The sequence below is a fragment of the Lipotes vexillifer genome, unplaced genomic scaffold (genome assembly GCF_000442215.2).
Source record: "Lipotes vexillifer unplaced genomic scaffold, Lipotes_vexillifer_v1.1 scaffold95, whole genome shotgun sequence".
Classification (NCBI taxonomy): Eukaryota; Metazoa; Chordata; class Mammalia; order Artiodactyla; family Lipotidae; genus Lipotes; species Lipotes vexillifer.
Window position 1 is genome coordinate 287,345 of NW_006791458.1, and position 12,400 is coordinate 299,744.

Here is a 12,400-nt window from a genome sequence, read left to right on the forward strand (position 1 = left end):
CTATGCCTACTTTCTGCACGGTTTTTATCATAAATGGGTGTTGAATTTTGTCAAAAGCTTTCTCTGCATCTATTGAGATGATCATATGGTTTTTCTCCTTCAATTTGTTGATATGGTTAATCACATTGATAGATTTGCGTATATTGAAGAATCCTTGCATTCCTGGAATAAACCCCACTTGATCATGGTGTATGATCTTTTTAATGTGCTGTTGGATTCTGTTTGCTAGTATTTTGTTGAGGATATTTGCATCCGTGTTCATCAGTGTTATTGGCCTGTAGCTTTCTTTCTTTGTGACATCCTTGTCTGGTTTTGGTATCAAGGTGATGGTGGCCTCGTAGAATGAGTTTGGGAGTGTTCCTCCCTCTGCTATATTTTGGAAGAGTTTGAGAAGAATAGGTGTTAGCTCTTCTCTAAATGTTTGATAGAATTTGCCTGTGAAGCCATCTGGTCCTGGGCTTTTGTTTGTTGGAAGATTTTTAATCACAGTTTCAATTTCAGTGCTTGTGATTGGTCTGTTCATATTTTCTATTTCTTCCTTATTCATTCTTGGCAGATTGTGCATTTCTAAGAATTTGTCCATTTCTTCCAGGTTGTCCATTTTATTGGCATAGAGTTGCTTGTAGTAATCCCTCATGATTTTTTGTATTTCTGCAGTGTCAGTTGTTACTTCTCCTTTTTCATTTCTGATTCTATTGATTTGAGTCTTCTCCCTTATTTTCTTGATGAGTCTGGCTAATGGTTTATCACATAGTAGGGGACTTCAACACCCCACTTTCACCAATGGACAGATCATCCAATAATGAAAATAAATAAGGAAACAGAAGTTTTAAATGATACATTAAAAAGGATGGACCTAATTGATATTTAAAGGACTTTCCATCCAAAAACAACAGAATACACAGTTTTCTCAAGTGCTCATGGAACATTCTCCAGGATAGATTATATCTTGGGTCACAAGTCAAGCCTTGGTAAATGAAGAAAATTGAAATTGTATCAAGTATCTTTTCTGACCACTATGCTATGAAACTATATATCAATTACAGGAAAAGAGCTGTAAAAAATACAAACACATGGAGGCTAAACAATACACTATTTAATAACAAAGTGATCACTGAAGAAATAAAAAAATACCTAGAAACAAATGACAATGAAGACATGACGACCCAAAACCTATGGGTTGCAGCAAAAGCAGTTCTAAGAGGGAAGTTTATAGCAATACATTCCTACCTTAAGAAACAGGAAACACTAGACCGTTCATCTCGAATAAACAACCTAACCTTGCACCTCAAGCAATTAGAGAAAGAAGAACAAAAAAACCCCAGAGTTAGCAGAAGGAAAGAAATCATAAAAATCAGATCAGAAATAAATGAAAAAGAAATGAAGGAAACAATAGCAAAGATCAATAAAACTAAAAGCTGGTTCTTTGAGAAGATAAATAAAATTGATAAACCATTAGCCAGACTCATCAAGAAAAAAAGGGAGAAGACTCAAATCAATAGAATTAGAAGTGAAAAAGGAGTAGTGTTCGTATTATTAATTTCCATATAATCTCTTACAAAGCACCACTTTGCACTCGTTGCTTTATATTGACTTTCTTTGTGCTTTTTGTGCCTCTGAAGAGAGGAGCTGAAATGTTCAGTAATCAATGATTGCATTTTTCCTTTGTGTCTTTGACCAGAATGGCCTTTAGTCTCAGTTGGTTATTGCTGCAATAAAGAAAAGATGAATTTCACAAGTGTGTGATTTCTCAGGTAAAATTGTTGATGAAGATAAGCTGGAAACACAAAATGAACTGTTGGTATGTTAAAATATTGATTTCTTTATACAAATCAAGACAACAGTGCTCAGGCAGGATACTGTTTATGATATACTTCAATGAAGTTATTGAACCAATGTAAAAACCTATATGAAACTTACGAATTTAGTTAAATGTGTAAGTTGCTTTTTCTTTAGAAATATTTGAACAATGCCTTGAATTTTGTAACATGCAAATATGTGTTGCTGTATTCATAGAAGAAGATGAGAGAAAGTTTAATATTTTTTTCAATAGTACATATACAAACTTTAATTCAAGGCTTGGATTATAAGTCTATGTTGTTCAGTTTATTTACACAACTGATTTAAATCTTTATGAACAACAATCAAAGTGAAAAATTATTAATCATAGGCTTTATCTCCAGAAAAATGAAAAAGTTTAGGTGTCAAAGCAAAAATGCAAAGAAAAGACCATCATAAGTGTAGCACAAAATTATTATTCTGTTCTTGGTCTCAGAACTCAAGTTATTATAGTTGTAGTTTCCATACATGTGAACTAAGAAGTAAAATAAGTTCAATAATCCTTTTATTAGTCTGCTCTATCTAAACAATACTATAACCATTTTTAACCTATCCATATAACCAAAAAATTAAAACACAGCAGAAAATGATGAATGTGGAACTTAATACATATATACAGGAATGAAGGAAAAAGGAGACATCTTCTGGAAAGAGGCTCATGGTACCAGTGATAGGAAGGATGACACATGCAGAGAGATTAATTCCACTGACATCTATTCCCAAAGCAACAGACCAAACAGAAGTCTTCCTTTTTGCACATCCACATGTGTGCACACCACAAAACTGTGTCTATGATATGCGTACTATATTCCTGGTTATATTTTGAACATGCTTCCAAGATGGAGCAAAATCTGATGTTCAGAACAATTCTGGAAATCCAGTGATTTGAGCCATAGAAACAACCAACCCAGGTTAATCATAGAATCACTTCTGTCAGCTGTGTAATAAGTGGTGGGCACTGTTATTCAGACAGTTAGCTCAGTTATCACAGGCAGAATCTAACTAAATGCATCAAGGAGCCTTTTTTCATATGGTCAAGCTGTCCAAAGTTTTCAACTTCTTATATTCCATATGGTCAGATTATCCCACATTTTCCATTTCTTCTGTGCATTAGCAATAGCTGTCACAATAACATTTCTAGATGTAAGGGAACCATGAGAGCTATACTATAAAATACATTTTATTTTACATGACAATATGGCTATGCTAATTATTGCAAAGAGTTTTTAACTTATTTTTCTGCTGTCTTTATCAGAAACTTCATATATTCAGTAATTTTCTTAACAAACGACTCAAACAGCTACAGATTGAAAAAGGAATAATGCTGTAATGATTGTCATATATGCATACTTAATGGATGTATTGTTTCCTTTTCCAGTTTTATTGAGAAATAATTAACATATCATTTTACATTTTTTTTAAGTTTGTGTCACATGTTCGGCCATCTTCTCTCTTTAGGGTTTGACAAAAGAAGGTTGTTTTGAAACTAACCTGGGAACATTTAAATGTTGGATAATTAATGAAGCAATGATGTCATCATTATATACTATCGATTGGCATTTAATAAATTAGAAAAAGCCCTCTTGAATGTGTTATCCCATACAACAGATACTGATTTTCTCTAACAAAAATTTAAACTTCCAGAGTGAAGATTTGAATTTTCAGTTAGTTTTAAGATTTTGATTATATATGAACTATGAAGAGATATTATGATTTTGGAGGCAGACTTTTATGGTGAAATCTTTTGTTATGAGGTAAAATACAAAAGCATCATTCAAAAAAATTATCTCCATCCAAAATGAAAATAAATAAAGAAACACAAGCTTTAAATGACACATTACACAAGATGGACTTAATTGATATTTATAGGACAATCCATCCAAAAACAACAGAATACACTTTCTTCTCAGGTGCTCATGGAACATTTTCCAGGATACATCATATCTTGGTCACAATTCAAGCCTTGATAAATTTAAGAAAATTGAAATCATAACAAGTATTTTTTCCGACCAGAATGCTATAAGACTATATATCAATTACAGGAAGAAAAAACTGTAAAAAATATAAACACAAGGAGGCTAAACAATATGCTACTAAATAACCAAGAGATCACTGAAGAAATCAAAGAAGAAATAAAAAATTCTAGAAACAAATCACAATGAAAACACAACAACTCAAAACGTAGGGGATGCAGCAGGATCAGTTCTAAGAGGGAAGTTAATAGCAATACAATTCTACCTCAAGAAACAAGAAAAATCTCAAACAACCTAACCTTACACCTAAAGCAATTAGAGAAAGAAAAACAAAAAAACCCCGGAGTTAGCAGAAGGAAAGAAATCATAAAGATCAGATCAGAAATAATGAAAAAGAAATGAAGGAAACGATAACAAAGATCAATAAAACGAAAAGCTGGTTCTTTGAGAAGATAAACAAAATAAACCAGAAGCCAGACTCAACTAGAAAAAAAGGGAGAAGACTCAAATCAACAGAATTAGAAACGAAAAAGGAGAAGTAACAACTGACACTGCAGAAATACAAAGGATCATGAGAGATTACTACAAGCAACTATATGCCAATAAAATGGACAACTTGGAAGAAATGGACAAATTCTTCGAAAAGAACAACCTTCCGCCACTGAATCAGGAAGAAATAGAAAGTATGAACAGACCAATCACAAGCGCTGAAATTGAGACAGTGATTAAAAATCTTCCAACAAACAAAAGACCAGGACCACATGGCTTCACAGGTGAATCTATCAAACATTCAGAGAAGAGCTAACACCTATCCTTCTCAAACTCTTCCAGAATATAGCAGAGGGAGAAACACTCCAAAACTCATTTTTTGAGGCCACCATAACCCTGTTAGCAAAACCAGATAAAGATGTCAGAAAGAAAGAAAACTACAGTCCAGTGTCACTAATGGACATAGATGGAAACATCCTCAACCAAATACTAGCAACCAGAATGCAGCAGCACATTAAAAGGATCATACACCATAATCAAGTGGGATTTACCCCAGCAATGCAAGGATTCTTCAATATACACAAATCAATCAGTGTGATATACCATATTAACAAATTGAAGGAGAAAAACCATATGATCATCTCAATAGATGCAGAAAAATCTTTCAACAAAATTCAACACTGATTTATGATAAAAATCCTCCAGAAAGTAGGCATAGAGGGAACTTACCTCAACATAATAAAGGCCATATATGACAAACACATAGCCATCATTGTTCTCAATGGTGAAAACTGAAAGCATTTCTTCTACGATCAGGAGCAAGACAAGGTTGCTCACTCTCACTGCTATTATTCAACATAGTTTTGGAAGTTTTAGCCACAGTAGTGAGAGAAGAAAAAGAAATAAAAGTAATCCAAATCAGAAAAGAAGAAATAAATCTGTCACTGTTTGCAGATGACATGACACTATACATAGATAATCCTAAAGATGCTACGAGAAAACTTGTAGACCTAAGCAATGAATTTGGTGAAGTAGCAGGATACAAAATTAATAAACAGAAATCTCTGGCATTCCTATACACTAGTGATGAAAAATCTGTAAGAGAAATTAAGGAAACACTCCCATTTACCATTGCAACAAAAAGAATAAAATACCTAGGAATAAACCTACATAGGGAAACAAAAGACCTGTATGCAGAAAACGTAAGACAGTAGTGAAAGAAATTAAAGATAATAAAAACAGATGGAAAGATATACCATGTTCTTGGATTAGAAGAATCAACATTGTGAAAATGACTGTACAACCCAAAGCAATCTACAGATTCAGTGCAATCCCTATCAAACTACCAATGGCACTTTTCACAGAACTAGAACAAAATATTTCACATTTTGTATGGAAACACAAGAGATCCTGACTAGCCAAAGCAATCTTGAGAAAGAAAAATGGAGCTGGAGGAATCAGGCTCCCAGACTTCAGACTATACTACAAAGCTACAGTAAACAAGACAGTATGATACTGGCACAAAAACAGAAATATAGATCAATGGAAAAGGATAGAAAACCCAGAGATAAACCCACACACATATGGTCACCATATCTTTGATAAAGGAGGCAAGAATATACAATGGAGAAAAGACAGCCTCTTCAGTAAGTGGTGCTGGGAAAACTGGACAGCTACATGTAAAAGAATGAAATTAGAACACTCCCTATTACCACATACAAAAATAAACTCAAAATGGTTTAAAGACCTAAAGGTAAGGGCAGATACTATCAAACTCTTAGAGGAAAACATAGGCAGAACACTATGACATAAATCACCGCAAGATCCTTTTTGACCCACCTCCTAGAGAAACGGAAATAAAAACAAAAATAAACAAATGGGACCTAATCAAGCTCAAAAGCTTTTGCACAGCAAAGGAAACCATAAACAAGATGAAAAGACAACCTTCAGAATGGGAGAAAATATTTGCAAACAAAGCAACTGATAAAGGATTAATCTCCAAAATATACAAGCTGCTCATGCAGCTCAACATCAAAAAAAGAACGACCAAATCCAAAAATGGGCAGAAGACCTAAATAGATATTTCTCCAAAGAAGATATACAGATGGCCAGCAAACACATAAAAGGATGCTCAACATCACTAATCATTAGAGAAATGCAAATCAAAATTACAATGAGTTATCACCTCACACCAGGCAGAATGACCATCATTAAAAAATCTACAAACAATAAATGCTAGAGAGGGTGTGGAGAAAAGGGAACTCTCTTGCACTGTTGGTGCGAATGTAAATTGATACAGCCACTATGGAGAACAGTTGGAATTTCCTTAAAACACTAAAAATAGTACTTCCATATGACCCAGCAATCCCACTACTGGGCACATACCCTGAGAAAACCATAATTCAAAAACAGTCATGTACCACAATGTTCACTGCAGCTCTATTTACAATAGCCAGGACATGGAAGCAACCTAAGTGTCCACTGACAGAAGAATGGATAAAAAAGATGTGGCACATATATACAATGGAATATTACTCAGCCATAAAGAGAAAAAAATTGAGTTTCTTGTAATGATGTGGATGGACCTAGAGTCTGTCATACAGAGTGAAGTAAGTCAGAAAGAGAAAACAAATCTATATGCTAACATACATATATGAATTCTAAAAAAAATAAAAATGTTCTGGCGAACCTAGGGGCAGGACAGGAATAAAGACACACACGTAGAGAATGAACTTGAGGACACAGTGATGGGGAAATGTAATCTGGGATGAAGTGAGAGAGTAGCATTGCCATATATACACTACCAAATGTAAAAGATAGCTAATGGAAAGCAGCTCCATTGCACAGGGTGATCAGCTCCGTGCTGTGTGACCACCTAGAGGGGTGGGATAGGGAGGGTGGGAGGGAGACACAAGAGCAAGGGGATATGGGGATATATGTATACATATAGCTGATTCAGTTTGTTATATAGCAGAAACTAACACAACATTGTAAAGCAATTATACTCCAATAAAGATGTTAAAAGAAAAAAAATATTTCCCTCTGGTTCCTGTTTCGAAAGAAAATAAAATTAATGCTTAAATCTAAGAGTTAAGAATGAAAAAGGAAGAAAAAAATTAATAGACAGTGACAAAATCATGAGAGTTTCGTAAATGCTGAAAGCAAAGATGTGGGTTTAGAGAATAAATAGAAAGTGATAAAATGATTTTAAGGTGGTGAGACTCACCATTTCAGCAGACAGAGAATGAAGAATGAACCCATACATTGTATTTTTTTCCTCACAGAAAGCACTATGATTAAATATAAACTAGATTTTGCCCAAAATATTTTTATGTGCCAAATATTTTTCTGACCAAGTCTGCATTTTCAATGAAGTTAAAAATTATGAAATAAATATTTATGTTTTTTATTTATAGAAAATTTTAAAATGTTTAGCCTGTTGTACATTAGGAGTCTTTATGCTATCATGACAGAAACCTCAATTCTAATTGGCTTTAACTGTAAAAGAAATTTTGGGACTTATGAAATCAGGAAGCCTAACAGCTCACCCTACTTGGAGCTTTATGCATAGGCTCAAAAGAAACCACTTGTGATAGTTAATTTTATATGTTAACTTGACTGGGCAATGCCCAGATAGCTGGTAAAACATTATTGCTGGCTGGGTCTGTGAAGGTGTTTCTGGTAGAAATAAGAACATAATCCGTTGACTGAGTAAAGAAGATTGCCCTCACCAGTGCAGGTGGGCATCATCCAATCTACTGAGGCTCTGAACAGAGCAAAGATGGTGGAGAAAGGGCGAATTTGCTGTCTGCTCTCTGCAACCTCTTCCCTCATGATTGCAGGATGTCTGCCAGGTAGTCCTTAAACTACATGCTCTTTTTTCAAGCAGGAAAGATAAAGTATCTATCTCCAATAGCTATGAACTTCACATACTCACTTTAATTGGATGTCTAGTTTATGTATCTATTCCTGAGCCAATTATGAGGGACAAAGGAATGTAATTTTGTGATTCATTTGGGACTGGTCAAATGTACCACTCCTAGAAACAAGGGTGTATTCATTTTCAATCAGAAGCACATGAGTAAAGAGTAGGGAAGGGGTGGTGATTAAGAGGAACATCAGGGTATGGTTACTTGTAGTGGTTTCCTGAAACTGCAGTAACAAGTTGCCATGGACTTCGTGACTTCAAACAAAACACATTTTTTTTAAGTAGCTCTGGAGGCAAGAAGCCCAAAATCAGGCAGTAGGGCCTCACCCCTTCTTTCCACTCCTCTAAGGAAGAATCTCTTTGAGGCTTCACCTAGCTTTTGGTGGCTCCCAGCATTCCTTGGCTTGTGGTTACTCTGCTGTGTGCCTTTGTGGTCACATTGCCTCCTCTTCCTTGTTTCTCTATAAAAATACCTGTGAGTTTCCTTATGAAAATATCTGTGAGTTTATTTAGGTCCCACCTGGAAATCTAGGATAATTACATTATCTCAAAATCTTTAATTACATCTGCAAAGATCCTCTTCCCAAATATAAAGTTTAAAAGTTATAGGGATCAGGACTTGATATCTTTGGGTCGCTATGATTACATTACATTTATCAAATAATATGAAATCAGAGCTGGATGACCCTAAACAATAAATATCCACTACATTCACCAATGGAGACAGTATGATATGATGGATGAGTAGGATTCCAGCCCAGCTTTGGTAATTGGGTTGGAATCTTAGCTGTGCCAATTACAGTCTTTATGTCCTGTACAGTTTACCTGAGCCTCAGTTTCCTATACCTAAATGAGAGATAATAAAAGTATCTACCTCATAGGGTTGAATGGGGATTAAATAAAATGCATGTAAAAACTTAGCATAGATATACTACTAAAAGTAAAATAGATAGCTAGTGGGAAGCAGCCGCATAGCACAGGGAGATCAGCTCGGTGCTTTGTAACCACATAGAGGGGTGGGATAGGGAGGGCGGGAGGGAGACGCAGGAGGGAGGGGATATGGAGATATATGTATACGTATAGCTGATTCACTTTGTTATAAAGCAGAAACAAACACGCCGTTGTAAAGCAATTATACTCCAATAAAGATGTTAAAAAACATTTCACCTAATACATAGTACTGAATAAATGTTAGCTATTAGTATTTGTTTAACATTTTAATACTGACATATCAGAATAAAGCACCCCTAATCATTTTAATGCCATTTGTTTCCCTCTTTTTTGCCACAAAAAAAAGGAATATAACAGCATGCAAAGAGTGAACAATTGAGAAGTAGGAGATCTGACCTCTCGCCACTGATCTGAAACCAGAGACAGGTATGTCCTGTCTGGACAGCACTCTCTTTATCTACAAATGGAGATGAATGTAGATGAGAGGTCAGCAAACCACACTCTGTGACCCAAATCTGGCCACATTCATTCATTTAGGTTTTGTCTGTGGCCACTACTGCTGTCCCACAACAGCAGAGCTGAGCAGTCCTTAGGAAGACTGTCTAGCCCACAAAGCCAAAAATATTCACTATCTGATCCTTTATAGAAAAAAATTGCCAATCTCTAGTTTAGATCCTTACTTAGGACTTCCTGCCGTAAGTTTCTATAATTCCAAAAACCTCACTTTTCAGATTCTGGGCCAAGTAAACCAACAGATGATGGGGTTAATTTATCTAGATCATGCACTGAATTATAGAGCCTCATAGAGATAATACATTTATAGGTATAATACATTTCCAAATAAATCAATTGGTACTTGATAATTTAATTGGAGGACAGGGATGGAATCAAAACAAAAATAAACTAATCCTTCTGAGTAAATGACAAAGGCTTCTCAAATGGATAAATAACCCAAACATAGTCTTGTTTTCCGTAATGATTTTAGCCTAATAAGGACTCACTTGAGGAATAGATGTTTTAAAATATTAAGTGTTATTTATTAGAAGTACATAAATAATTGCAGCACTCTACCCTTCTCTAGTTGCCTAATGATGTCTGTTTTAAGGAATAGATAAGAATAGTTATAACTGTCATATCTAAATACCAGTTACATAAGACTGGCCTCTACTGGTATCAATGTTATAATAGGCTAGATTCTAGATTTCCATGAGTCTTTGAGGCTCGTGCAGTGAGAAAACCTTTTCCTCATGATTACCACTCTTTAGCAACTGTGTTAAAGAAACAAAGAGTACATTAAAATTTAAAAAAAGCACCTTGCATCAAGTTTAGTCAGCACTCCATAAGAGATTGTCTTTGCACCTGAGGGGGAGTAGTCTGAGTCTAGGGTAGCTGATCCTTGTGTTGGCTGTTGCCAGGCCGCCTCCTCTGTGGAAGAATACAATTTTCTGTATGTGCCATGGTGTGAGGAAGGCTGGGAAGCACTCTAGAATCTGAAGTGGGACGGTGGGAGGCTATAAATTAATGGGTGAAATTGTTCCAACATTTGGAGATGTGGTGCCGCTTGATAGCCCACCCCTCCTTTCTAAGATTTCTAACAAATTGATAAATAGATGTAATTAGCCAAATGAAGAGTTCTCAGGGCTGCCGTAAAGCAGAACCGGAGAATGTGGCAGCTGGAAATGCAGTGAATTTTATCATGGATTTGAGAAACCTATTGCTAAATGTATATCCTTAAATTGATAGTTATTGGCATGGAATGCAGGAAGGGAGGAGGTGAAGGGAGGAAATGTCCATTCAAATATTCTTCCCTAAGAATGGGAAGTCTCCTCCCGCTAGAAACACAAATGAAAGAGAACAAGCATATCTTTTAACACATTTACCTAGAACAATAACAAAACTCTGACGTAAAACCAGGAAATTGGGATACTAGTTCTTTACTAGTATGTTGCTAATTCTAGCATTTGCCTTAATTCCTCTGAGCCACCAGTGCATCTTCTATTATGTATAAGTCAAAATATCTTGCCTTTTAGAAGTCACTGTAATATATTATCATGTGCAGTCCCTTCCCTTCTAAGATCAGTGATAACTTAAAAAGTGACTAATAATCAGTTCTTGGGAGTATCACAAGCTCTGACTTAATTAGAAGAAATTAACTTATCTTAAACATCCTATTCTAAGAAACTATAGTGGGAAGTGGGATGGTATTGTATCGCCATATACTCTATTATTTCATGACTCCCTGTTTATAAATGGCACAATAATTATTGCCTATAGGATTAAGTTGCTTAAAATCTCATGCAGGAAATCTAACTTTTTCTATTGAAGAGCAAGTTTATTAGTAAAAAGAACAGTATATTCTCTTTTCTTTTTGAATGAAAATTTTAACTGTTCTTATATTGTATTATTTTATTTTGTTTTCTCACTGAACAGATGTCTATTGATTTCTGATTTTGTGTAGAATATTGTGTTAAGCCCCAGAGGGGTGGGGTGCCAGGATTAATACAAGTTTCTGCCACTGAAGAACTGCCAGTGTGTTCATATTACATGTATGGCATGTGACAGTGATGTGAGGGACAGGAATGTCAGAGAAGCACATAGATGACTCTGAGAAGTTGGGGAGGCTGCGTAGAGGAAATGACCTTTGACCCAAGTTATAAATCATGAATAGTAATTTACACTTTACCTAAGAAAAAAATAAGCTAGTTGATTTTTTTTTTAACCTTGCCTCTACTCCTCAATGACTGTGCTGATTGATGACTGTTATCCTTAGCAGTGGATGTTAAATTGTATAGTGCTGAGGAAGATGAAGACATCAGAGGTATTTTGCTAGAAATGTCACATGTTATAGAAGAACCTTGTAGAATGGAAAGAGAGAAGAAAAGAAGGAAAATCTGTGCTTAATATTATTTCTTCATACAGGAAGAACACTGTCTTCTAATAGAAAAGACACCCTGGGAGCCAATTAAAAATAAACAAATAATAATCTTGGGGAATGAATTAAAAGATATATTTCTACTCTAGACCTGCTAATAATCTTGAAAAAATGTGATAACTGCATTATTATTAAACAATTTCATCCCAGGATGAAATGACTGTAATAAAAAATAATTTGGGGGCTTCCCTGGTGGCGCAGTGGTTGAGAGTCCGCCTGCCGATGCAGGGGACACGGGTTCGCGCCCCGGTCCGGGAAGATCCCACATGCGGCGGAGCGGCTGGGCCC